This window comes from Bubalus bubalis, chromosome 3 (genome assembly GCF_019923935.1).
Source record: "Bubalus bubalis isolate 160015118507 breed Murrah chromosome 3, NDDB_SH_1, whole genome shotgun sequence".
In the NCBI taxonomy this organism is placed as follows: Eukaryota; Metazoa; Chordata; class Mammalia; order Artiodactyla; family Bovidae; genus Bubalus; species Bubalus bubalis.
Window position 1 is genome coordinate 143,465,535 of NC_059159.1, and position 27,760 is coordinate 143,493,294.

The following is a 27,760-nucleotide window of genomic DNA, read 5'->3' on the forward strand; positions in this document are numbered from 1 at the left end:
CTATCTCCTCTACTGGTAAATACATCCTCTGTCATCCTTGAATTTAGCCCATGCATGGCCAATAATAACTGTTGAATGAGGGAATATTTTTCAAAGTATAGTTCTAAGCTAAATGTTATAACAAAATGCTTTTTCCAGATAGAGCAAGTTTCAAAAGGTAACTCTCCCCAAAAAGAAAATTTGAAGGTAACTTTTTAATATTATTTATGTAAAACTTAATTATTAATATCCCATTTTATAACTACAGTAATAATAGCTTAAATATATAATTACTATGCTTTTGGCAATACATTAAATGCTTTTTGCAAACTAGCTAACTTAATTCTCACAACAACCCTGTGAAATGGGTACTACTATCTTCATTTTACAGAGGCGCAGAGAGATTATGTAATTGCCCAAAGAAAGATTATGTAAAAGCCAAAGGAAGTAACTGTTAGTAAATAGGAAAGCTATGGTTGTAGAATTTGAATTTAAGGAGTTCAGCTCTAAAGTCTATGCCCTTAAACAAAGAAATAAACTGAAGAAACAAACCAATGAATTTCTGACATGTTTCACACGGCTGTAGATGTCAGTCAGTTTAGATATTTGAGAACATCAAACTGAAAAACTTTTTGATAGAAGAGACAAGAAAATATTTAACAAAATTACAAACAACCTTCAGTTAGCAACGGGAATGGATCTGATTTAATTGGGAAAAGCGTTACAGATCATGCAGTGTAGTGGTCCTGGATGCTCTATTTCACAGCCTATCTGGGGAGGGGTGGCAGTGGGATGATGGTAGTGATTGTGAAATGGGCGGTGCTCTGGCTGTGATGGGAACAGTAAGGGTGCTCCTGACATTTCATATCCCAGAGTCAAGGACACTGAACACTCTGCAATGCATTGGAACAACAGCTCAAAAAGGAAAATGGTCTTCCCCCAAAGGCCAGTGATGCCCCAACTGAGAAATGCTGACCTAATCAGAACATTCTGGAAAGGACATCTGTTGGTTTTGTCTGTTTACCATTCCTCCTCCATTTTTAGTTATAACATCTTACTCTTCCTTTAGGAAAGTATCTCTCTTACATTCCCAAAGTCTTGGCAGATCCTTTAATCATTTTATGGTACCTATGTCATCAAGCCAAGGAGTGAGAGGATGATTCAAATTTAACAAAGTAGACTCTCTTCTGGGAATCTGAATCTTCAGTAGATTGTGATAAAGGTGGAATTAAGCCATCCAAAGAGTCTCTTGATCTAGATCTCTATGCATGTCCTTAGCAAACTATGAGTTTGCAGCCTTCTCTTTGATTCTGCCAGTTACCCAGGAGCCTTCCAATAATAATAGTTCTGCTTAAATTAACCACTGTTGGTTTCTGTGATTTTTAACACAAGAACACAAACTGATATCTCTGATGTTATATAATATCTGATACAAACTGATACCAGATAGTGGGCTGCAGACAACACACCTTTGCAGAAAGGAGGGGAATTTAGAACTGCTCCTAGGCCAAGTCAGGTAAAATGGCAGTGAAACTCCTGATCCTATTATGGAATTGGAAACCAGAAGTCCATGGAAGAAGGTAATACAGATCAATGAGGCATCACCTTCACACAAGGGCCCTGAATCATTAAGATATTCTAGTAGGAATGGCTAAGTGAAACCACTGGACTATCAAAACAGTCAAACATCTGAAGATTTGCAGAGAACCCCACTTCCCAGATGAGGGGCCAATGGGTCTTAGTCAGTGATATTACATTGTGATAATCAAGTGGTTACTCCAACTCAAGGTGCACTTTTAGATGTGAGTCCTGACTGGGGCAAATTAATACTCTTGGCACCTAGAATTCAGTTATGAACTGGTTATCTCCATTTCTCCATGGGGATAAACTGAGGATATGAGAAAGCAGTTGCCTTTTACCTGCCTCAGAGATATCAACTCCAGATACAGCACATTACACTGGTCTACCACAGTGAAGATACCAGGCTGACAGAACCTGGAAAGTATGAAGATACAGGTGCTTTGTCTGTACTCCATATGGTGGGATACAAATTACATGAACATACAGGGTCTGCCACTTCAGAAATTTCTTATAATCCAACGATCTGTGTCAGATGACAATGTGTCCTTTAAAATGAAGATACACAAGAATCCAGTACCAGAGGTTGCCTCCATTGTGGAGACCGAGGTAGCTGGATGGTAAGTGCAGGAAAGGAAATCTTTTCTGTAATTTTACTGTACACTTTTTTGCACTTTTTCAATTTAATGCCATGTGTACTAGTTACTGACTCAAAATAATAAACAAACAAAAATAAGGTGAATGATAACTGCTGTACCTACCTCACACCCACTAAGAGGCAAAATGCTTGGCTGATACCTCTGGGATTCTAAAGGTAACATGTACTACATGGGTTTCAGACCACTCATTGGCTTATCCATTTGCCACAAAAAGAGAAAATATGGGTAGGGCCCAGAGCAACAATCACTACACAGCTTATCTGTCCATACTGAAGTGCTCTGCCACTCAGCTATGACCCAGCTCTGGTCAGCTACGACACCCTATGCTCTTGAAAACCTGTGTGGAAGATATGGATTCTGGAAAAAGCTTATAACAGCCCTCAGTGACTGGACTGATCTCCAAGCCACAAAGCTGGGTGTACCCAGCAGCACTCTATCATCATGTGCAAATTACGCCTGCTTGGTCAAAATGCATGAATGAGGTTTCTGGATGCTATCTGTATATGTCTTGCTTGCTATGTCATATAACTTTTAAAAATTCCCCTCTCTTTTATTTCCCCTTCTACTACTGCATATATAAAGTATATTATTAGTGGATAGATTTGCTAAAAATCTATAATTTACAAAAAATAACAAAGATGGGAAGAGTAACTGACATTATCCAGAACTCTTGGACTTGAAGCTAAATGTATTAACCAGGCATTACTTTGAATTATCTCCCTTTTTGGAAGGAAGAGAGAGCTAAATTATGTTAGTGGAAAGTGTTTTAAAAATTCTGTGTATGGAAAGCAATAGGTTTGAATGTCCTGAGTAACCAACATGAGACAGTGGATATATCTGTTGTTTTTGCCCCCCAACACCCTATCCTGTTCTTTTAATGTATAGTCAGCCCTCCTTATCTGCAGGTTCTGCATCTATATGGATAGAAAAATTTTTTAATTCCAGAAGTTTCCAAAAAACAAAACCTGAATTTACCATGCACCCACTACTATATTCATAACTTTTATCTTATATTTACAACTATTTATATAGCATTTACATTGTATTTTAAGTAATCTAGAAATGATTTAAAGTATATGGAAGAATGTGTATAGGTTACATACAAGTATTATGCCACTTTATATAAGGGAATTGAGCATTTGTGGATTTTGGCATCTGTGAAGGTCCTAGAATAAACACCTTGCAGATATAGAGGGACAACTACATATGCACCTCACTTTTGCTCTGAAGAACTTCCCTTCTCTTCTGCATAGTTTTAATGAGACTAAGGTTTGCCTCCTCAGAACTGGAAGAGTTACATGGGTCTAACAGATACAACTAACAACTAGGAAATACACTATACAGATAAAACAAGTTTATGCACTTTTGATCTGACATAAACCATATACTTTCACTCAATAAGGAGAGTAATTTATAATGATCTCACTCAAAACACAAATTATGGGGCACAAGTGAAATTCTGTTTATGATGTTTATTCTTCTCTTTTTTTTGGGAACTGCTCAATAAGTATGTTCCAGTATACAAAAAAAAACAGTAGAGAAAACAGCCAAATGTACCCTATGTACCCTTTAACCAGTTCAAACAATTATCGAGATTTTCCATTTTTAAAGCAAAGCACAGATACCATATCACTTTACTCAAAATACCTTTATTTATATCTTTTTTTAAAAGACTTTAAAAAAAAGAAACTTAACTACATCTCTTTCATATCCAATAAAGCCACCAATAATATCTAACAGCCCTTCTATGTTCAGATTTCTTAAAAAATTCCCTTTATATTTGGATTGTTTATATTACAATCCAAACAACATCAACACATTGCATGCAGTCAATACTGATATCTTTCCTTTAAGCTGTAACAAAACAATGTAAATCTCGAACCTGTAACAAGTATCCCACTTTTATTTGTTTTAACCTTTTCATTTAACCCCTGGAGAAACCAACACATATGACCTACAGAATTTCTCATACTTGTACATTTAGCATTCCTGTGGTATTGTGTGATGTGTTTTGTTCTCTTCTTTATTGCTCATAAACTGACAGCTAGATCTAGAGGGTTCATTAGATTCAGAGTCAATTCCTTTGCAAGAGTATTTCACTTGTGGATTTGTGTTCTTCAAATTAATTGAGAAGGAATACATAATTTGGTAGTCTCACATATCATAATGTTGAAACTGATGAGTGGTTTCAGGTATTATCAACCAAATCCATCCATTATAAAGTTCACCACCACTTTTTCGCTAATGGCTTTAGAATCCACTGATGACATTTTAGGTCCATTAGAGGATGATAAATACTGATTTTTCTAATTTTATCCATTCTCCTGTGTTTATATTTCTTGATGTTTAGAAGCTTTATATTTTTAGGTAGTCAGATTAACAAAATTTTCCTTGAAACTCCGAAGTATGCCTCCACAATCCTGTGAAACTGACAAAAGTACTGCTAACTTTTTACGTTTTATCAGGCTCTTTTAGCCACTCTAAAATGGCTGGAGGTAAAATCTATAACACGTTCTCTTGATTAACCAGGATAGGTGAGGCAGACAAAAGTACGATACAGACTATATTTAATGTAAACATACTTAGTTAAAATTGTACCCAATTTCAGTTCTATTTCAGACTAGAGTTAAGACCAACCTTCCTGCTGAAAGTTACTCTATAAGGCTATGTGAAACATACAAACATAATTCAAAATCATCATCAGCAAGAGACTGTGGAATTTTCAGAGCAAGATCTTGGCACATAAGGTTGCACAGGCCAAAGGAGACTTTTCCAATCCTGCAGAGGTGGTTAAATGGCAAAGCAGCTCTTTTGACAACTTTACTAGAGAGTAAAAGTAGGAGGCCAAGCCTGTCAAAGTGAAGTCCTGGTAAACCACCTCACAATGAGGACTGCACCCACAGAGATGCACCCTGAGACCATGGGTAGCCCAGAAATGAACGCGTCAACATAGAGACTATAGCCTAGCTATGAAACCAAAACTTAATTAAAGTGGTCCCAGGTTACTAATGCTGCTAGGCACCTGGAAGATGCAAACAACTCCTTCTCTGAAAAAAAGTAATATCATCATAGTTTTCTAATTATTTCTAAAGTTAATTTTTCAGTATATATGCCCACATGGATATCTCTGCCTATATTAATTTCATACAAACAACTAATGAAATATTATTTAGCATTTTTTATTTAAGAGCATAAAAGAAAGGTGGATGATCAATGACATTTCTTCAAAACTCAGGATTTTATCAAGCATTTTCCATACACACAAACCCCCCAATATGTACTAATATAGCAAAAGCAAAGGGCATAGACAGTTAGAAGGAAATCTCCCTTTTCATTTCTTAAATATACAGAATCAAATCATGTTTTCACCTTCTCCACATACAGAGACTAAAATTAACAGTAACTGTTAGTCTCAGTTTATGCTTCCCAAAGAAAATAAAATCAGCTTCAGAAATTCTCATGTAGATTGAACTAAAGTAACAGTCCTGTGAGCAGAAAGACCTGGACATCCGAATAGAAGTGACTAACCTGTGAAAGACTCCCATGTGCTTGTTCATGTCCCTGTTTCCTGCTCATCAGAGGAAAGCAGGAGGTGGGAGGGGAAGGAACAAAGTAACAAGGGAAACCAGCCTTGGGGTCCTTCAAACATCTGAGATACTGAAAAGAGAGTCCAAATGTCTCAGGTTTGGATCAAGGGCATTTGTCCTTTCCCCCTCATTTATAAACTGGTCAAAAGTTACTTTGTTGCTTGCTAAAGCACTTTTTTATGAAGTCAAATCACTATGGCACAAAGATACAGGGTCTATAAAGGTTCATACTGAAAGTTGCCAAATTGACAGGGCTCAGATTCAGAGTGTAGCAGGTGAGAGAGGTAATACTTTAGGGCTAAAAGTTCCCCATTTACGTTGGCTTCTTTAGAAAAGCTTCACATGTAGTTCAGTCAGTAAAACATCTGCCTGCAATGTGGGAGACCTGGGTTCAATTCCTGGGTCAGGAAGTTCCTCTGGAGAAGGAAATGGCAATCTACTTCAGTATTCTTGCCTGGTGAATCCCATGGACATAGGAAACTAGCAGTCTACAGTTCATGGGATCGCAAGACTTGGACACGACTTAGTGCTATTTTTCTTTGGAAAAAAGGATATAACCAAAAATTTCATAGAAATGTTTACACAAGGTATGAGGAATTCACCAAGCATAATTCATTAGATTGGAAGAAGGAAATAACAGCATCAAAACACTTAAGCACTGTTGGAAGAAAGGTAACAAAAAATAAACAAATAGGAGATAGACTGGAGCAAAGTGCCCTAATTCATTAAAAATAAAAACATTTCCCTTAATTTAGTAATCAAGCAGTGTTAAGAACCTGGCAAGGGACTGCCCTAAAAGAGTGGTTCTCAAATTATCTTTCAGAAAGCAAAGTAGGCTCCTAAAGTTGTGTGTTAATACCTGAGTATTTACACAGCCTCAACGTCAAACAGCCACAGGCAGGGATGCACAGGATGTTGAGTCTACCACAGTGCTAGGACCAGTGACCACTAGTGGCGTGAGCAACTTCAGCCTCTCGTTTAACGTTATGTGACATTATTTTCCTCTCCTAAGTTACTAAGCTTCAGGGTGAAAAAATACACGCTCTATAATCTAACCTGTGATATTCTGGCGCTCAATTAGCATTGCAACTGAATGACACTTTCACATCTCATGTGGCAGGTCCATCTAGAGACATCCTAGGGCTTAGGTGGAAAGGAAGTGGAGGAGGGGTGTATTGGGAGATAAGTATTAGCAGATACAAACTGTCACATATCACATACAGAATGTATAAACAACAAGATCCTACCATATAGGGCAGGTAACTATAGTCAGTATACTGTGATAAACCATAATGGAATAGAATATGAAAAAGAATAAATACATATGTATGTGTACGTGTGTGTGCATGTATAACTGAATCATGTTGCTGTATAGCAGAAATTAACAGAACACTGTAAATCAACTATACTTGAATAAAATTGAAAAAAAAAATTTTTTAAAGCTCAACACTAATCATTAGGTAAAGGCAAATCAAAACCACCATGAGATATTACTTTAGACCCCTTAGGCTGGCTATCATCAAAAAAAAAAAAAAAAATAGCAAGTGCTGGTGAGAATGTGGAGAAACTGGAACCTCAACTGCTAGTGGAAATGCAAAATAGTATTGCTGTGTAAAAATGGTATGGTGGTTACTTTTAAAAAATTAAACATTGAATTACCATCTGATCGACTTCTATTACATACCCAAAATAATAGAAAGTAAAGACTCAAATAGATAATTTTTTCCTCATACTCATAGCAGCATACACAATAGGCAAAAGGTATAAACGACCCAAATATTCACCAAAAGATGGATGGGTAAACTAAATATATAAATATATACAGTGAGATATCATTCAATCATAAAAAGGAAGGAGTTTCTGACACATGTATGGATGAACCCTGAATCCATACAATGTTAACATTATGTTAAGAGGAATAAGCCACACACAAAACGACAAATACTATATGATTTCACTAATAGGAGATACTTACAGAGTAGTCAAACTCATAGAGACAGAAACAGAATGGTGGTTGTCGGGGGCTGAGAGAAACGGAGAAGGCAGGGATTTACTGTTTAATGGGTAAACAGCTTCAGATGGGAAGATGAAAATATTCTAGAGATGAATGGTGGTGATGGCTGCCCAACAATGTGAATGTAATTCAGGGCTGCTGAACTGCACACTTTTTAAAAGTGGCTAAAATGATAAATTTTATGGTTTGTCTATTTTACCACAATTAAAAAAAAAAAAGAATAGACCAGCAGTGACTCCAGTCAAAGCTGAGGTAGGACCTGGAGCACATCCTGCATTCCAGTCATGCCCTTCAACCAAAGCCCCCTCCCTCAGAATAATTCCATAAACACTGCTGGTTGCCCATCCAATAGCCTTAACCCCTCTACTGCTTCTTTGCTAAGAGAATCAGTTTTGTCCAGAAATCTCATAGCTATTGAGTCTTGGGGAAGGCTGGGATCTTCCCAAATACCAGGGGTGAATCTTTTTTTTTTTAATTGACGGATAATTGCTTTACAGAACTGTGTTGGTTTCGGCCAAACATCAACATGAATCAGCCATAGATATACATAGGTCCCCTCCCACTTGAACCTCCTTCCCACTTCCCACCCCATCCCACTTCCTCCAGGTTGTTACCGAGCCCCAGTTTGAGTTCCCCGAGTCATACAGCAAATTCCCATTGGCTATCTATTTTACATATGGTAATGTAAGTTTCCATGTTACTCTCTCCACACATCCCACCCTCTCCTTCCTCCCCAACCCTCCTCCCCTATATCCATAGGTCTGTTCTCTGTCTGTGTCTCCACTGCTGCCCTGAAAATAATTTCATCAGTACCATCTTTCTAGATTCCGTATATATGTGTCAGTATATGATATTTGTTTTTCTTTTTTGGACATACTTGGCTCTAGGTTCATCCACCTCATTAGAACTGACTCAAATGCATTCCTTTATATGACTGAGTAATATTCCACTGTATATATGTACCGTAGCTTCTTTATCCATTCATCAGTCAATGGACATCTAGGTTGCTTCCATGTCCTAGTTATTGCAATTAGAGCTGTGATGAACAGTGGGATACATGTGTCTTCTTCAATTTTGATCTCCTCAGGGTACATGCCAAGTAGCAGGATTGCTGGGTCATATGGTGGTTTTATTCCTAATTTTTTAAGGAGTCTCCATACTGTCTTCTGGGCTTCCTTGGTAGCTCAGCTGGCAAAGAAGCCACCTGCAATGCAGGAGACCCCAGTTCAATTCCTAGGTCAGGAAGTTCCCATGAGAAGGGACAGACTACCCATTCCAATATTCTTGGGCTTCTCTGGTGACCTAGACAGGTAAAGAATATGCCTACAATACAGGAGACCTGGGTTTGATCCCTGAGTTGGGATGATCCCCTGGAGGAGGGCACGGCAACCCACTCCACTATTCTTGCCTGGAGAAGCCCCATGGACAGAGGAGCCTGTGAGCTACAGTCCATGGGGTCACAAAGTCAGACATGACTGAGCAACTAAGCACGGCATATACTGTATTCCACAGTACTGTATCAATCTACATTCCCACCAACAGTGCAAGAGGGCTCCCTCTTCTCTACACCCTCCCCAGCGTTTGTTGTTTATAGACATTTTGATGATGGCTATTCTGACTGGTGTGAGGTGATATCTCATTGTAGTTTTGATTTGTATGCCAATAATAATGAGCAATGTTTGAGGATCTTTTCATATGTCTATTAGCTATCTGACCATGAACTCCTTATTGCCAAATTCAGACTTAAATTGAAGAAAGTAGGAAAAACCACTAGACCATTCAGGTATGACCTAAATCATATTTCTTATGACTATACAGTGGAAGTGAGAAATAGATTTAAGGGCCTAGATCTGATAGATAGAGTGCTTGATGAGAATGGAATGAGGTTCATGACACTGTACAGGAGACAGGGATCAAGACCATTCCCATGGAAAAGAAATGCAAAAAAGCAAAATGGCTGTCTGGGGAGGCCTTACAAATAGCTGTGAAAAGAAGAGAAGTGAAAAGCAAAGGAAAAAAGGAAAGATATAAACATCTGAATGCAGAGTTCCAAAGAAGAGCAAGAAGAGATAAGAAACCCTTCCTCAGTGATCAATGCAAAGAAATAGAGGAAAACAACAGAATGGGAAAGACTAGGGATCTCTTCAAGAAAATCAGAGATACCAAAGGAACATTTCATGCAAAGATGAGCTCATAAAGGACAGAAATCGTACGGACCTAACAGAAGCAGAAGATATTAAGAAGAGATGGCAAGAATACACAGAAGAAATGCACAAAAAAGATCTTCACGACCCAGATAATCACGATTGTGTGATCACTTACCTAGGCCCAGACATCCTGGAATGTGAAGTCAAGTGGGCCTTAGTAAGCATCACTACGAACAATGCTAGTGGAGGTGATGGAATTCCAGTCGAGCTATTCCAAATCCTGAAAGATGATGCTGTGAAAGTGCTGCACTCAATATGCCAGCAAATTTGGAAAACTCAGCAGTGGCCACAGGACTGGAAAAGGTCAGTTTTCATTCCAATCCCAAAGAAAGGCAATGCCAAAGAATGCTCAAACTTCCACACAATTGCACGCATCTCACATGCTAGTAAAGTAATGCTCAAAATTCTCCAAGCCAGGCTTCAGCAACATGTGAACCGTGAACTCCCTGATGTTCAAGCTGGTTTTAGAAAAGGCAGAGGAACCAGAGATCAAATTGCCAACATCCGCTGGATCATGGAAAAAGCAACAGTGTTCAAGAAAAACATCAATTTCTGCTTTATTGACTATGCCAAAGCCTTTGACTGTGTGGATCACAACTGTGGAAAATTCTTCAAGAGATGGGAATACCAGACCACCTGATCTGCCTCTTGAGAAATTTGTATGCAGGTCAGGAAGCAACAGTTAGAACTGGACATGGAACAACAGACTGGTTCCAAATAGGAAAAAGAGTTCATCAAGGCTGTATACTGTCACCCTGTTTATTTAACTTATATGCAGAATACATCATGAGAAACGCTGGGCTGGAAGAAGCACAAGCTGGAATCAAGATTGCCAGGAGAAATATTAATAACCTCAGATATGCAGATGACACCACCCTTATGGCAGAAAGTGAAGAGGAAATAAAAAGCCTCTTGATGAAAGTGAAAGTGGAGAGTGAAAAAGTTGGCTTAAAGCTCAACATTCAGAAAACAAAGATCATGGCATCCGGTCCCACCACTTCATGGGAAATAGATGGGGAAACAGTGGAAACAGTGTCAGACTTTATTTTTCTGGCCTCCAAAATCACTACAGATGGTGATTGCAGCCATGAAATTAAAAGACACTTACTCCTTGGAAGGAAAGTTATGACGAACCTAGATAGCATATTCAAAAGCAGAGACATTACTTTGCCAACAAAGGCTCGTCTAGTCAAGGCTAAGGTTTTTCGTGTGGTCATGTATGGATGTGAGAGTTGGACTGTGAAGAAGACCGAGCGCTGAAGAATTGATGCTTTTGAACTGTGGTGTTGGAGAAGATTCTTGAGAGTCCCTTGGACTGCAAGGAGATCCAACATGTCCATTCTGAAGGAGATCAGCCCTGGGATTTCTTTGGAAGGAATGATGCTAAAGCTGAAACTCCAGTACTTTGGCCACCTCATGCGAAGAGTTGACTCATTGGAAAAGACTCTGATGCTGGGAGGGATCAGGGGCAGGAGGAGAAGGGGACGACAGAGGATGAGATGGCTGGATGGCATCACTAACTCGATGGACGTGAGTCTGAGTGAACTCCGGTAGTTGGTGATGGACAAGGAGGCCTGGAGTGCTGCGATTCATGGGGCTGCAAGGAGTCGGACACGACTGAGCGACTGATCTGATCTGATTAGCCATCTGTATGTCTTCTTTGGAGAAACGTGTGTTTAGGTCTTTTTCTCACTTTTTGATTGAGTTGTTTGTTTTTCTAGTATTTACTTACATGAGCTGCTTGTATATTTAAGAAATTAATCCTTTGTCAGTTGTTTCATTTGCTATTATTTTCTCACCAGGGGTGAATCTTGATTAATGAGACCAGTGGATCTCAACATTTTGTTCTCAGACTCCCCTTTATAGTCATACACATCACTGAGGGCATTACTGACAACTTTTATTTATGTGAGTTATATATATCAATATTTACCACATTAGAAATTAAAACTAAGAAAAATTTAAAACCCAAGAATATATTCCACTAGCTGGAATACATTCCAGAGCAATGACATCACCATAAATCAAGAACTCTTAACAACTCTACTGTAGACTAGTGAGAAAATTCGAGTAAGAAACACAAATGGCGTTTTAGCACCACTATGAAAACGGTTTTGCCCTCATCAGTCTTCTGAAAGTTCTCAGAGATACCCAACATCACATTTTAAGAATGGCTGGTGTATTCCAGTCATGGTATTTCCATTTGGCTTTCAACTAACTATAGGAATGGGCAATGTTATACAACTCTGGACAATAAGAACTGAGCTTCCACTGGAGAATATTAGTGGATAAATTCACTTTTCCCCTGTATTATACACTGCAATCTTCTTGTTACCTAGGGATTCAAGGAGTAAGCAATCTAACATGCTGCAAACAGCAAAGCAGAAAGATGGACCTGGGTCCCCTCACTAGCACAGCTAAGGGAATGAAGCAGCCAACCTTGGAATCTTCCTTTTTGTTTAAGCCACCTTTTATTGGGTTTTCTTACAGTCAAATGTGTTCTCGCTGGCACATCTCCTCAGAACCTAGTTTGCTGAACACATTCTGAAAACCAAGGCTGTGTATGTAGCTGGCATACAGTAGAAGTTCAATAAATATCTGCTGACCAAACATGTGAATAAATAAGTAAACAAACAAATCCACTAAGGCTGCTGTAGAGGAGAGACTCAGATAAAATGCTGGCTTTGGGGCTGACAGAAAGACATGCAGTTCCCATATTGTCAACATTTAAAACGAAGTTCACTATAAATCTCATAGTATCAAAAATGGCTGTGTATTATATACATGTCAGGGTGGCCAAAAGGTTCTGAAATTACTTTCATTTGGTCTGCACAATCTCCCAGTATGAGAGGTAAGTCTACATTTGCCAAATATAGACCATAACCTACTCAGTGGCAACCTGATAAAAAGCACTGTTTTGGGTTTTTTTCCCCCCATTTTCCCTGAGTTTGAATCAACTGAAGTCACTTCTCCCATGAAATAAGCACTACACAGAGATTTACGGACAGAAGGCTAGAAAACACAGTGTTTATGAAAGAAGGAAAAGAGACAAATATCTAGCCTCCAGTCAATGTCATTAACTAGGGGTACAATGGCCTTATCAGAAACTACTTAAAACCTCCATTAAATATAATCAAATATAAAGTTAAGAAATTTATGCTCAACTATGCTTAAATTTGACAATATCCTTCCTCTTCCTTACTGAAACCCTGATACCAGTATTCTTAATTTACTTTTCAATGTTTCTTTGCTTCATTACTTTAAGCAGGATTGATAAATTTGTCCATGTATTTGTAGCTTTCTTTAAAAAATTTCACAATAAAGTATTCTTGCTCCCATAAAGTGCTTATGAAAGAAACAAATGATACACATTTTCCTGTTAAAACAATGAGGTTTTAAGAAAAATTCCACTAGGAGGAGCTGGCTTTTTCTCTGTTGAGTCAGGAGTGTTTTGTCTCTGAGACACTCTAATCAAAAACACAGACCTGAAATTTGCAGATAATTTCAAACAAACCCCAATCATAAACAAAACCTGGACCAAAGAAATCAGAGGAGGCAACTGCAATCCAGGTGCAGAGTGTACATACTCTTCACTCAGTTTTGCAAAGAATTAAGGAAATTTAACCTAGCAGATAACTTTCTGAGGGGTTACTGAGCTCCATTCTCCCATCCATGCCCCAAGCCACGTGGGAAAACGAGATGCTCTCTGGATCTGGCCTCCAAATAGAAACATCCCTTTAGGACTGCTTGCCTTTGAAGCTGCTCAGATAGAAACTCCTGACCTTGTTTTCCATCAGAGCAGCAAGGACCTATCACTGAGACTTGAGAAGTATCAGTCTTCCCACATACATTCTGTTAGAAATAGTGGTGACTTACTTTCATTGCATTCTTGTCCTCAATTCTCTTAACTGACAGACAGTAAGACTGCAAGCTTTCAGTAAGACTGGAAGAAAAATGGGCTGAGAAGCACATTCGATATTAAAATATTAGAAATCTTCTTGCCTTTGTCATTAGTAACTTGGCTCCAAGTTATTTCTGCCTCTTTCCATCCTTGGTTCTACTCATAATTTATTACTAAATAAACAAAAACAAAAAATCCCACATATTTATTGGAAAACTACCATATGACAGGAACTCTAAAAACACTGCAAATAAAAAAATGGCAGCATTCCCATTTCCTCTCAAGCAACCCATGGCTAATGAGGAAATCATGAACTGCAAACAGATAAAACATAATTCTTTCTGGGAAGGGCTGGGAGAGAAGAAAACATGGAATGCTGCAGACAGCATCAAAAAGGGGCACCCCAGCCGGCCAGGAACAGCACTCACTCACTCTCTCATTCACACATATTATTTACATTTTCACCTCTGTTCGGTTTTCAGCATCTAAAAGCAGTGCTACCTGGCACCAAGACAAACACAACTGCAGGCTCTGACATCTTAAGACACTATTTAGTTAGAACTGTGGGTGTTTGGAAACAATTGAATTCTTAAAGTTACCATCAAAATAAAAAATAAAAAGTGAAATCCTTGTAGAGAACCATGGCATCCTAATAAATCCCACCTGCTTAATCCCACTCATCTTTTTGGGTCTGCAAGCCTCTGAAGGAGGAGTTTAAATGATTGTATGCTGTGGGTCACTGAACTGAAACAGAAAAGCATTTTTGTGGTTAGCTTTTAGTACTATGTAAAACCAAATATCTCACTTTGTTTCCTTTAAACCCTCAGCCCATGTGACCTCCAGTTAAGATGGCAAGTAAATTCACTCCTTGATAGATCCCCTCTGCCCCAAGCACAGCAAAGAGGGAGGAAACAAGAAGAGAAAACCAAGAGGATGCAAGCAAGTTCAAAAACAATAGAAAAACTTCTGTCTAATAGGTATGAGGCAGAAACAGAGTGGAGTAAATCCTCAGAGTTAAAGCCTCTAGCCTCCTAAGCTCAGGATCCAAAAACAAGCACTGTAACTGGAAGCATGAAACCTACAAAAGCTGGTGGTAGTTCAGTTGCTCAGTTGAGTCCTACTCTGTGATCCCATGGACTGCAGCATGCCAGGCTTCCTTGTCCTTCACTATCTCCCGGAGTTTGCTCAAACTAACCATAACCCACCAAGAACAGAGTCAGACCTAGCATCCTACCTGAGGCAGGGTTGGAGGTGAAACTGGAGGAGGGCTCCTCCATTCCTGAAAGAAGACTGGTTATCTCATATGGAGCTGTGGCCTAAGGAGGAGGGAGAACACAGACCAGCCAGAGATGAGGAATTGAATGAAGCAGCCTGTGATTGCCCAAGTAACTGAAACACCACGGCAATTCTGGACTAGGGCTCCATGAAAGCCCCAGAGACAACTATAAATTGCTTTAAACAAGGAAGACTAAGCAGAGAGGGAGAAAGAGGGGCAGAAAATGAATCAATGAAAGCAATTAAAAAATATGCTGCATTCAAAACATGCCATTCAACCAAAGTTCTAAAGTACATGAGGAAATCTAATCCCAATAAAGGCAACTAACAAAATCAGCCATCAAACCACTAATTCATTTCAGATGAAATGAATATTATAAAATAGTCCAACAAAATAAGTATATTTAACTGAATTAAAGACTTAAATTTAAGACCTGAAACCATAAAACTCTTAGAAGAAAGCAAGCAGTAAGCTCTTTGACATCGGTTTCTAGGAATTTTTTTTTGATCTGTCTCCTCAGGCAAGGGCAACAAAAGCAAAAATAAACAAATGAGACCACATCAAACTAAAAAGCTTTTACACAGCAAAGGAAACTATCAACGAAACAAAAAGGCAACCAACTGAATGGGAGAAGACATTTGCAAATGATATATCCAATAAGGGGTTAATAAACAAAACATATAAGAAACTCATACAGCTTGATATATTTTTAAAAATCCAATTAAAAAAATAAAGGACATGAAGACATCTTTCCAGGGAAGACACAGAGACAGTCAACAGGCACATGAAAATATACTCAATATCATTCATCATCAGAGAAATGCAAATCAAAACCTGTCAGAATGATTATCATTAAAAAGATAACAAAGTATAAATATTAGTGAGGACGTGGAGAAAAAGGATCCCTAGTACATAGTTGGTGGGAATATAAATTGGTACGGCCACTATGGAAAATAGTATGGAAGTTTCTCAAAAAATTAAAAATAAAACTACCATATGGCCCAGCAATAACACTTCTGGGTATTTATCCAAAAAACCCCCCACTAATTCAACAAGATATATGCAAACCAGAGTTCACTGCAGCATTATTTACAATAGTCGAATATGGAAGCAACCCAGAAGTCCATTAATACATAAATGAGTAAAGATGTGAGACACATACAAACAGACACATACACACAACGGAGAAGCACGGATGCAGACACACACACAATGTAGTATTACTCGGCCATAAAAATGTATGAAGCCTTGCCATTTGAAACAACATGGGTGGATCTATTCATAGAAGATATTATGCTAAGTGAAATCAGTTAGATAGAAAAAGACAAATAACCATAAAATTTCATTTATACGTGGAGTCTTAAAAGGTCCGTATAGCCAAAGTTATGGTTTTTCCAATAGTCATGTACGGATGTGAGCTGGACCATAAAGAAGGCTGAGCACTGAAGAATTAATGCTTTTGAACTGTGGTGCTGGGAAAGACTCTTGAGAGTCCCTTGGACTGCAAGATCCAACCAGTTCAATCCTAAAGGAAATCAATCCTGAATATTCATTGGAAGGACTGACGCTGAAGCTGAAGTTCCAATACTTTGGCCACCTGATATGAAGAGTGGACTCATTGAAAAAGATCCTGATGCTGGGAAAGGTTGAGGCAAGAGGAGAAGGGGGTGACAGAGATTGAGACGGTTGGATGGCATCACTGACTGAATGGACATGAGCCTGAGCAAACTCAGAGAGATAGTGAAGAATAGGGAAGCCTGGTATGCTGCAGTTCAGGGGTTGCAAAGAGTAAGACACGACTAAGTAACTGAACAACAACAACAAAAACACCACAAATGAACAAATAGAACAAAACAGAAAAAGACTCATAGAAACACAGGAAAAAACTAGTAGTTGCCAGAGGAGAGGTGAGTAAGTAGAAAGAGCAAAATAGGTAAAGGGGATTAAGAGGAACTACCAACTTCCATTTATAAAATAAATAAGTCATGGGAATACAATATACAGCACAGTGAGTATAGTCAGTAATACTGTAATAATTCTGTATGGTAAGAGATAGTAACTAGACTTACTGTGGTCATTATTTTGTAATGTATAAAAATATCAAATCACTATGATATACACCTGAAACTAATACAACATTGTAAGTAAATTATATTTCAATTAAAAATCAAAATAATTGTATTTAAGATGTTAAAAACCTAATTAAAAATAAGAAATTATAAAGCACAAACTCTGAGTTAAAACAACAGATGATTAAAAAAGAATCAATTAAAAATTATTTAAGTGAAGAATACAGTCATTAAAATTAAAAATGCAGTACACAAGATACTTTAGGCAAAACTAAAAAGCTAGAAAATTTGAAGACAATACTATGAAACTCACTCAGAATGCAGCCCAGAAAGAAAATCAAAAATTATGAGAGAGAAGTTAGGAAACATGAAGGTTAGTTTCACAAACATCTAGAAGGTGTCACAGCAAAACAGAAAAAAACAAAGTGAAGAGAATGGAAGAGAAACAATATTTAAAGAGATAAAAGCAAGAAATATTCAAGAAATACATGAGTTCTTAGATTAACAGTACATTCTAAATACCGAAAAAGACAATTTCAATAATTACAGATATATAAGGAGCTCAGCCCTGTCCTCTGTGATGACCTAGAAGGGTGGGATGGAGGGGGGCCTATGGAGGAGGGGATATATGTATACTAATAGTTGATGCAGATGTGGTACAGCAGAAACTAACATGACATTGTAAAACAAGTACACTCCAACTTAAATAATAATAATAATCAGGTAAATAAATCAATTTTTAAAACCCACACAGACTAAAATATTAACTGTCAAAAGAAAATCTCAAAAGCTACCAGAAAGCACCCTGAACATCACTGGATCTGCTGGGTTTCAAGGCTCAAGAGGCAAGTCGCTAGAGCTGCAGCTGAGACAATGGGGAATTAAGCAGCTCAGAGCAGCATGCTCATGTTGAGGCAAAAATCCCATGAACATTTTGCCACTTTCTTAACAGCTGCTGGATACAAAGTGAAGTGACTGTCTTTCATTTTAGAGACAAAAAACTTCCTGAAAAAGCAGAACCTTAAATGTCTCTAAAAACTTCTAGCAACATGAGATTTGTCCAACCTGGAATGATATGTAGTCTGGATTTAAATTTCTCTTTCTTGCCCACCATGTTTCTGCCAGCAGCACCTAACATGGACTTCTTTGGATGTCTTGTTCGTCATGGTATCACAACCAGCTTCAGACCAATGGACTCATTATACATACAGCAAAAGAACTGAGACAAGGAGCTAATGCCAACAGGGTTCAATGTCAGCTTTAGTTATTATCAGCTGCTATTTGAACTTGATGTTTTTCATCTTTGTTCCTTCACCACTTATAAATTTCTTTACAACATATTATTTCATTCCATTCCATCTTGTCTGGAAGCATAAAGAAACAAGAATGAAAGCCTGAGTTATCTGGAAAGGATAACAGATGTTAACTGGAGGATAACAGATGTTATCTGAAGTTATCTGGAGGATCACAGATGATTTCCAATAGAACAACTGGTCTCAGAAAACTGGTAATATATAACACATATCATAACTGTTTAGATAAAGACTAGACTAATCACTTTGCCTACAAAGGTTAATATAGTCAAAGTTATGGTTTTTCCAGTAGTCCTGTATGGATGTGAGAGCAGGACAATAAAAAAGGCTAAGTGCAAAGAACTGATGCCTTCAAACTGTGGTGCTGGAGAAGACTCTTGAATGTCCATTGGACTGCAAGGAAATCCAACTAGTCAGTCCTAAAGGAAATCAACCCTGAATTTTCATTGGAAGGACTGATGCTGAAGCTAAAGCTCCAGTACTTTGGCTACCTGATGCAAAGAGCTTACTCACTGGAAAAAGACCCTGATGCTAGGAAAGACTGAAAGCAGGAGGAGAAGGGGACGACAGAGGATGAGATGGTTGGATGGCATCACCGACTCAACGGACATGAGTTTGAGAAAACTCCAGGAGATGGTGAAGGACAGAGAAGCCTGGAGTGCTGCAGCCCATGGGGTCACAAAGAGTCAGACACGACTGAGCGACTGAACAAGAGTCATCAATTTTTCATAAAGGTTAGTGAACCTCTCATTTAGGTTCCCCTGGAAAGCAGAACTCGGGCAAGCTAAAGAAGGTAAGAGACCTGAATTTGCCTTACTTCCAGATATAAAATCTCTCACTAAAACCACCCACATCATGCTACCCAAGTGGTATACCTGGTAGTCACTCAAGGGGATCAAGAGGGACAAAGGCTCTAGAACTAGCCACAGGGTCTCAGAAATTTTCTAAAAATTTTGTTATATTATGGCACAAGAGCACCACCTACTGAAATAGTTCCAAGGGACAATTTATCCATTTATAGAAAAATGGCTTGTTCTATACCCACCTCTAACCAACTGTTTACCTTGGCTTCAAAAAAACATGACTGTGGAGGGATGGACTTCAAATCATTTCAATATAACTGGCTGTGTCTCTTTCTTGTTTAAAACTAGGGTCCTTGCCAAGACCTCCTGAAAAAGGAATCGTTGCCCTCATTTTTGCTTTAATAACCATAGTAAAATGAGTCTTGCTACTATCAGTGTCCTCTTTCCCTCCTACTCAGCTTCAGCTATCTCAGTGAATACTCTATTTCTAGATCTCTTCCCCCATCTGTTTTCCAAGAAGCAGAGAAAACTCAAGGGGGCAACCTATGGGTTCTAATGAGTCTAGAAAGGATATATATCAAGTCATTCAGTCAAATTTTAAACCACACAAGGCACAATACTAAGACTGGGGAATTGTGCTTTTTTTCAAACTCATTTGAAGATGATTACAGTAGCCCCCCTTCCCTCAAGGAGCTTAAAATATACACAGAAGTTCTAGACCAGCAAAGCTGGAGGCCAAATGAGCTGCTAGTAAAATACAGAAGAAAATACACAGAGAAGGACAGTTTGGGGGGTTGTGTAACTAATATCATAGTAAGGCAGATTGTTTCTACTATGCTGCATATATACAGAATAAAGCAAAAGCCATGGCAAAAATAGAGCTCTTTCTGTAGCCCCTCAGGCTTTCATGAAGCTCTTAGTTACTGCCAGTTACAAAATCCTTGACCCAGACTTAATTGAACAGCTCACATAAATTCTAGCTTATATGTCATGTAGTCTTGTTACTTTTTATTGGTCCAATGGGGGTACTCTGTTTATGAGCCATTGTATGCATAACCTCTAACCAGGCCTTAAGTGTGATGAAAAAGCAGCAACTCATGTTTACTCCCAATCATGTCGTGCATTCTGTCGTCAGTTACTGTCAGGGTTTTCATCATAGCCAAAGTACACACACGAAAATAGAGGGGATCCTCTACACGGCACAACCATGGAAGAAATAACACATCGCCCCAAAACGCCAGTCATCTGATGCCTGTAAGAGTACAAATTTGTTAACTTGGGAATCATTGAAAATTTCAAAGCAATAAATATGTCTTTATTCTATTTCAATTGCTTCGTAGAATAAAAGAGGATACTTTAGAACAATTCCAATCAAAGTTCTCTCGTGTTCATACATGGCTATGCTAAGTGCAGTTTGCACTATATGGTGTGCTTGTTAAAGCCCCGCAGCAACGGGAAACAAGAGCAGTGTCATAGAAAAGGTAAATCCAACTGAATGTGAAAACCTCAGCAGAGAGACTTGCTGGAAAAGAATGAGGTTATACAAGAAAGAGGCAAATTCTAAGATAAAAAGCAACCAACTAGTTGACAGAAATAAAGCAGGAAAAAAAAAAAAAAAAACCCATGTGATTGACAGGCCCATAGAATTGGGGGGGGGGGGGAGACATAATATTGGGTTTTATTTGTCCAATATAAAATAGATATTATTAAAAAATAATGTTAGACAACAGAGGGGCTTCCCAGGTGGCTCAGTGGTAAAGAATCCACCTTCCAATGCTGGAGATGCAGGTTCAATTCCTGGGTTGGGAAGATTACCTGGAGAAGGGAATGGGAACCCACTCCAATATTCTTGCCTGGAAAATCCCATGGACAGAGGAGGCTGGTGGGCTATACTCCATAGGGTTGCAAAAAGTCAGACACAACAAAGAGTTGGACAACAATATACCAACAGAGGCCTAGAAAAAATTTAGTAGGTCTGCTAGATTTGACCCCGTTCGGGCCCTCATTAGAATTTCAGATGTCGTGAACATTTGCAGTTACCTCTCCAACACTTATTTTCTACATTCCTCCTCCCTAACAGGAACCTAAAATTTCTTAGCCAGCAGATTTTGGTGAGACAAGAATGAGCCCTGATTGTGTTAAGCAGTGGTTCTCGATCAGGGGCAACTTTGACCCACAGGGGACCTGTGACAACGTCTGATGGCATTTTTGGTTGTCACAACTAGAGGAGCGTGCTGCTGACATCCAGTGCATAGAGGCCATGGGTGCTACTACACTTCCTACAATACACAGGACAGTCCGCAAGACCAGCAACTGTCTGGTCCAAAATGTCACTCCCTCACCCATGCTAGAACACTCAATCACTAGCCCAGGAGTTTCTGAGAACAGACTCTCTCCTTGTCAGATGTGAAGAAGGAAATAAGAGTTCCAGCTGCCACTCGTAGCTATCTCACCATGATATAGAAGCCAGCCTTAGGATTAAGTGTGGTAGGCAAACACAGGTTTCAGGTGATGGCTCCTTGCCATGAGGGCTCTTAAAAAGATAGGCCACTTTTTGGAAAATAACTCCGTTTTTTCTCCTCATTACATGATCTTTTCATTTCATAGCATATTACATAAATCATTAAAGGCAACATATCGACATTATAATTTCAGATAAAGAATACTCATTAATTCACTCAACACAGCAGTTTCTCGTCAAGAATATGACAGAACAAAAAGATTTTTAAAATTATTCAAACGTGCCATTGCATACATAGTAGCCTAAATGATGGCCCCCGCAAGTGTACGGTCTCCCTGGGACCTGCAATGATTACTTTGAAGGAGTGAATTCATACTCGCTTTGTATGGCAAATAATATGATTAAAAATCTTGAAAGGAAGTACTTGTAATGGATTACCAAGGTAAGCCATAAAAGAAATCAGATGTATCCTTGTGAGAAACAGGGAGTATGAGGCAGACACACAGAGGAGGAGACAGGTGGGCAGAGATTGGAGCAATGTAGCCACGAGCTCAGAAGTGCTTTTGCTGGCAGTCACCAGAAGCCAGGACCGGATTCTCCTCTAGTGTCCCCAGAGGGAAAGCAGTCCTGCCAGATTTCAGACTTCTGGCCTCCAGAACCATAAAATAATACCTTTCTTCTGCTTTCAGTCTCTAAATTGGTAATTGTTTGTTACAGCAGCCTCAGGCAATTAATGCAGCATCTTTCAAGGAGGTATATGAATTGTAAACTTATATCTTGCTATTTTTTGTACCAAAAAATACTTCTTCTTTGATGTCAAAGGTGTCCACAATCAGAAGTTTGTTCTGTCAAAGTCCCAAAGGAAAAAAAAAATTATCACTAAGCACTACTGATATTGAACACATGCCTGAAAATTCATCACCTGACTCTCTGCCGCTGCTGCTAAGTCGCTTCAGTCGTGTCCGACTCTGTGCGACCCCAGAGATGGCAGCCCACCAGGCTTCCCTGTCCCTGGGATTCTCCAGGCAAGAACACTGGAGTGGGTTGCCATTTCCTTCTCCAATCTCTCTACCATCTTGCAAAGAATGGCTCCTTCCCTCTTCCATCAATTCCCACAGCCTATCATGCCACCTCTTTCTTATTTATTGAGGCAACAAAGCACCATTAAATTTTATGTATAAACTGTAATTATTTTCAAAATTTTATTTACTTCTTATATACAAATGCTTTCATTGCTCAATGTTATATTTGTCTATTTGTGCAAAATGTTTGGGTATCTTAGGTTGAAACACATAATAAATTTTTCCATTAAAGTTAAGAGGTAGCTTTTTCTTCACTGGCTTTTCACTTAGTGACTGCGTTTACAGAAATGAATTATATTTCTATAAATATAGAATAAGATATATTTAAGATATATTTATTTAATATATCTTATGTAAGATACATTCAGATATATTTATTTCATCTATAGTATGATAAATGCCACCTGGTAAGTAGATTGATTTCTTGGCCCTCTTCGTCAATATCTTATCAAGAATATGGGACAAAAAGTTTAAAAAATGGTTCATGCATGCCGTCTCATCTACAATAAGCTAGATGCTACTCCCCCATCTAAAAATACATGTCCACATCCTAATCCCTGGAACCTGTTACTATTATTTTTAAGGAAAGCAAGACTTATAGGTTGGAAATCAGTGATTTGGCCCAGCCCTTTCACGTCATTGAAGAGGTAACAGGGGGCATGAGGAATGAAGTACCTTCCTTAGACCATCCATCTGGTTGGAGTCCCAGCAAGAACAGAATCCAAGTCTCCTAGCACCAACTCCCTAGTATTCTACCCAAGGTTTTATGAAAGGACTGAAGAAAAATGTGATGAATAGAGTCAGAAAACAACAAAACTTTTTTTTTCTCTTTTGAGAAAAGATGAAATTGTATAGACATTCTTTAACCTAGAAAAGGGAAGAGAAGGTCTTTCTCGTGGCTCAGACAGTAAAGAATCCTCCTGCAATGCAGGAGACCGGGTTTGATTTCTGGGTTGGGAAGATTCCCTGGAGAAGGGAATGGCTACCCACTCCAGTAATCTTGCCTGGAGAACTCCATGGTCAGAGACTGGTGGGCTACAGTCTGTGGGGCCGCAAAGAGTCAGACACAACTGACTCAGCACACACACGGTAAATGAGTTAATAAATGCCTAGAGGTGAAGAAAACATTAACTGGCTAGAGGCCACCTGATATACACTTGTTTTGCACTAATAATAAGACCTTTCTTAAGATCTTATAATAAGACCTTATAAGACTCAACTCAAGGAGTCTTAAAGACTCTCTTACATGAGATTCTACTAGCAGTATCTCAGTTGTAGAATAAAAATTCACACAACTAGTTCAAGTCAAATGGGGGGAGGGAACACATTACAGAAAAGCTACAAACGATCTCATGGATATCTGAGAAAGGAAAATGGAGTTTAGATGAACCAAATGGGAAGTGAAACTAGAAGCTCCAGCCACCGTCTCTCATGGGTCTCTGTGTCTGCTCCACTCTACAGCTTCTCACTTTAGACTAGCTTCCTCTGCGCTTTTGTTCCCTCTGACCAGCACATGGTTTTTACAGTGTAGTTCAGAACCAAGTCACAAGTCCGTATGATCCTTCAGTCAAAGGATTCATCATCATCTAATTAACTCAGACCCTCAGGGTCCATATTCTCAAGAAGAAAATTTAATTGGCTCAATGCATTCAACAAAGTCTCTAAATTGTTTTCTACCGGGTCAGCTGTGCATCCCACAAAGACTGGTGTTTGACAGGTACTAAAGTCTGTGCAGATTCTTCAAAGGCAGGTAGAGCAAAGAGGAAATGATCAGCATGTGCATTACGGTAATCAAGAGTTATATAGCTCTTTTAGTTACGGACACTCAGGAGAATTGCATCATTTCTGTACTTGAGATCTATGGAAGAGATGACCACAATCTGTAAACAGAGAGTAGGAGCCTAAAACTTCCTTCTAGCTCTATGAGTCTATAGCAAAACCTTACTACTTAGGGCTGTATTATCAGGTTTTATCATTTAATATCCAGAAGTATCTTCAATTAGCAGACTATCAGGGAAATCTCAGGAAACGAAAAATCATCTCTGTTATACAATCTGGTCACTGACCTGCCATTACTTCGAGGAAAGGAATAAGAAGAAGATATCAGCAGTCCTTATAGAAGAAAAAAATCCTCTGAACTAACTGTGATCAAAGTACAGTGCAACAGTTGTACAGAGCAATGGAATTATAACAGAACTGGCTCCTTGGGTAATTAAAAAAAAAAAGGCTGACAGGGGTTGAGAAGAGGGCAGGATGAATAGGCAGGATACAGAGAATTTTTAGGACAGTGAAACCACTCTGCATGATACTCTAATGGTGGATATATTGCACTATACATTTTTCTAACCCCATAGCAGGTACCATACCAAGAGTGAACCCCAAAGTAAATGATGGACTTTGGGTGATTATGATATGTCAATGAAGGTTCATTAACTGTAACAAATGTACAGTTAATGTGGCAAGGATGTTGATAATGGAGGAGGTTGTACATATGTAGGGGAACAAACTATATGGTCAGTCTGTACTTTCCACTCAATTTTTCTAAGAACCTAAAACTCCTCTATAATAAAATAAAATAAAAGAGTCTTTTTTAAAGGCCATGGTGACAGGAGCAATTTTGGCTCAACAAAACTCAAATCTACTCTAGACGCTCAAAGAATAAGGTTCAGAAATAGCCAGAGCAAAGTGAAAAAGGTAAAAAATGGATCTCAACTATTATCTGGCAGCAGCTGCAGCCCTCACACCCTATATAGTAAAATTAATCAGTTCCCTGAGTTACAATTCCATAAATTCAGACAGCCAGATGCTTGCTTCCTCCAGACATAGAGGATAATTTGTGTTGGTTATACTATGAGGTATTATCTGCTTCAAAGTCTACTATGTGACTCCTCAACCACCAGGAAATTAAAATACAAAAGCTTTTTATTGTGTCTCCCCCCTAACTCTACCCTCAAGATACTATGTATTTCCAATGTCAACTAAGAATTTCATAAGGGAGAGCTCCTCTCACATGTAAAATATGAAGGTTTTTTGGTTACTTGATTTGTTTATTCATCCAACTTAGACTACAGGATATTCTACAGCAGCACATGCCTTCTGGCATTAATTCCATGGGCCAGATTTTCTTTAAACCCTTCCTCTAACAGATGTTCCTCTCCCTGTCACAAGCAGTCTGATCTTTTTACCTTTCTCTACCTCATTTTCAAGACCACTTGTTTCGAGGCAAGGTGATCTCAAGTAACAGGTTAATTATGTAGGTATGTATGTGCCCAGCCTAAGGGCTAATAATGTGCTACTGATGCTGATCCTTCCCTGTCACACCACAAGAACTGTATTTGGTCTGGCAATGCTCAAAAAGTTTAACCATATCTATCTGGTTAAGATAAAAAATTTAAAACATCAAAGAGAGAGTATGAGTCTATTTGCTTAATAACTATGGGTAAAAATCTTGAAAATTTTCACAGCTTAAGCATGATTGTAACCTTTGGCTTAGGAAGCATTACCATGAACAAAGCTAGTGGAGGTGATGGGAGTCCCAGCTAAGCTATTTCAAATCCTAAAAGATGCTGCTGCTAAGTGCTGCACTCAATGTGCCAGCAAATTTGGAAAACTCAACAGTGGCCACAGGACTCAAAAAGGTCAATTTTCATTCCAATCCCAAAGAAAGGCAACACCAAAGACTGTTCCAAATACCACACAATTGCACTCATTTCGCATGCTAGCAAAGTAATGGTCAAAATCCTTCAAGCTAGGCTTCAACAGTACATGAACCAAGAACTTCCAGATGTACAAGCTGGATTTAGAAAAGGCAGAGGAATCAGAGATCAAATTGCCAACATCTGTTGGATCATTAAAAATAGCAAAGTAATTCCAAAGAAACATCTACTTCTGTTCCATTGACTACGCTAAAGCTTTTGACTGTGTAGACCACAAAAAACTGTGGAAAATTCTTAAAAAGATGGGAATGAATATCAGACCACCTTACCTGCCTCCTGAGAAACCTGTATGCAGGGAAAGAAGCAACACTTAGAACCAGGCATAGAACAACGGGCTGGTTCAAAACTGGGAACGGAGTACGTCAAGGCTGTCAATTGTCACCCTGCTTATTTAACTTCTATGCAGAGTACTTCAAGCTAAAAGCCAGGATGGATGACTCACAAACTTGAATCAACATTGCTGGGAGAAATATCAACAACCTCAGAAATGCAGATGATACCACTCTAATGGCAGAAAGCAAAGAGGAAACTAAAAAGACTTTTGATGAGGGTGAAAGAGGAGAGTGAAAAAGTGTGAATGTCCTGGCTGATGCTCTCAAGAGTATCAACAATGCTGAAAAGAGAGGCAAATGCCAGGTGCTTATTAGGCTGTGCTCCAAAGTCATCGTCAGGTTTCTAACTGTGATGGTGAAGCACGGTTACATTGGTGAATTTGAAATCATAGATCATCACAGAGCTGGGAAAATTGCTGTGAACCTCACAGGCAGGCTAAATAAGTGTGGAGTGATCAGCCCCAGATTAACATCTAGAAAAATGGCAGAATAACCTGCTCCCATCCTGTCAGTTTGGTTTCATTGTACTGACAACTTCAGCTGGCATCATGAACCACGAAAAAGCAAGATGAAAACACACAGGAAGGAAAATCCTTGGATTTTTTTTCCGAGGGATGTAATACCTACAAATAAAATGCCTGGCAGTGGTGGGGGGAGCGGGGAGGGGAAGAAGAGGGAACAATCCCACTTACAATTGCATCAAAAAGAATAAAATACCTAGGACTAAATCTAACCAAGAAGTAAAAGACCTATGTGAAAAATTATAAGACACTGTTGAAAGAA

General features: G+C 38.8%; 1 protein-coding gene and 1 pseudogene across 4 annotated transcripts in view; one reads left to right on the forward strand and one right to left on the reverse strand.

Moving 5' to 3' along the window:
• FANCC (FA complementation group C) overlaps nt 1-27,760 on the reverse strand; it is a 314,057-nt gene that overhangs the window by 208,351 nt on the left and 77,946 nt on the right. The window contains exon 1 of one of the 4 annotated variants that reach the window (XM_044940263.2): nt 13,901-13,922. The exons of 2 other annotated variants lie outside the window; for them this stretch is intronic. The gene's annotated coding sequence lies outside the window, so the exon portion shown is untranslated. Of the gene's footprint in view, nt 1-8,780; nt 9,030-13,900; nt 13,923-27,760 lie in introns of those variants that run through there. One more of the 4 variants, XM_006068258.4, reaches the window with a different exon arrangement.
• LOC123332474 lies at nt 1,984-27,597 on the forward strand (annotated as a pseudogene).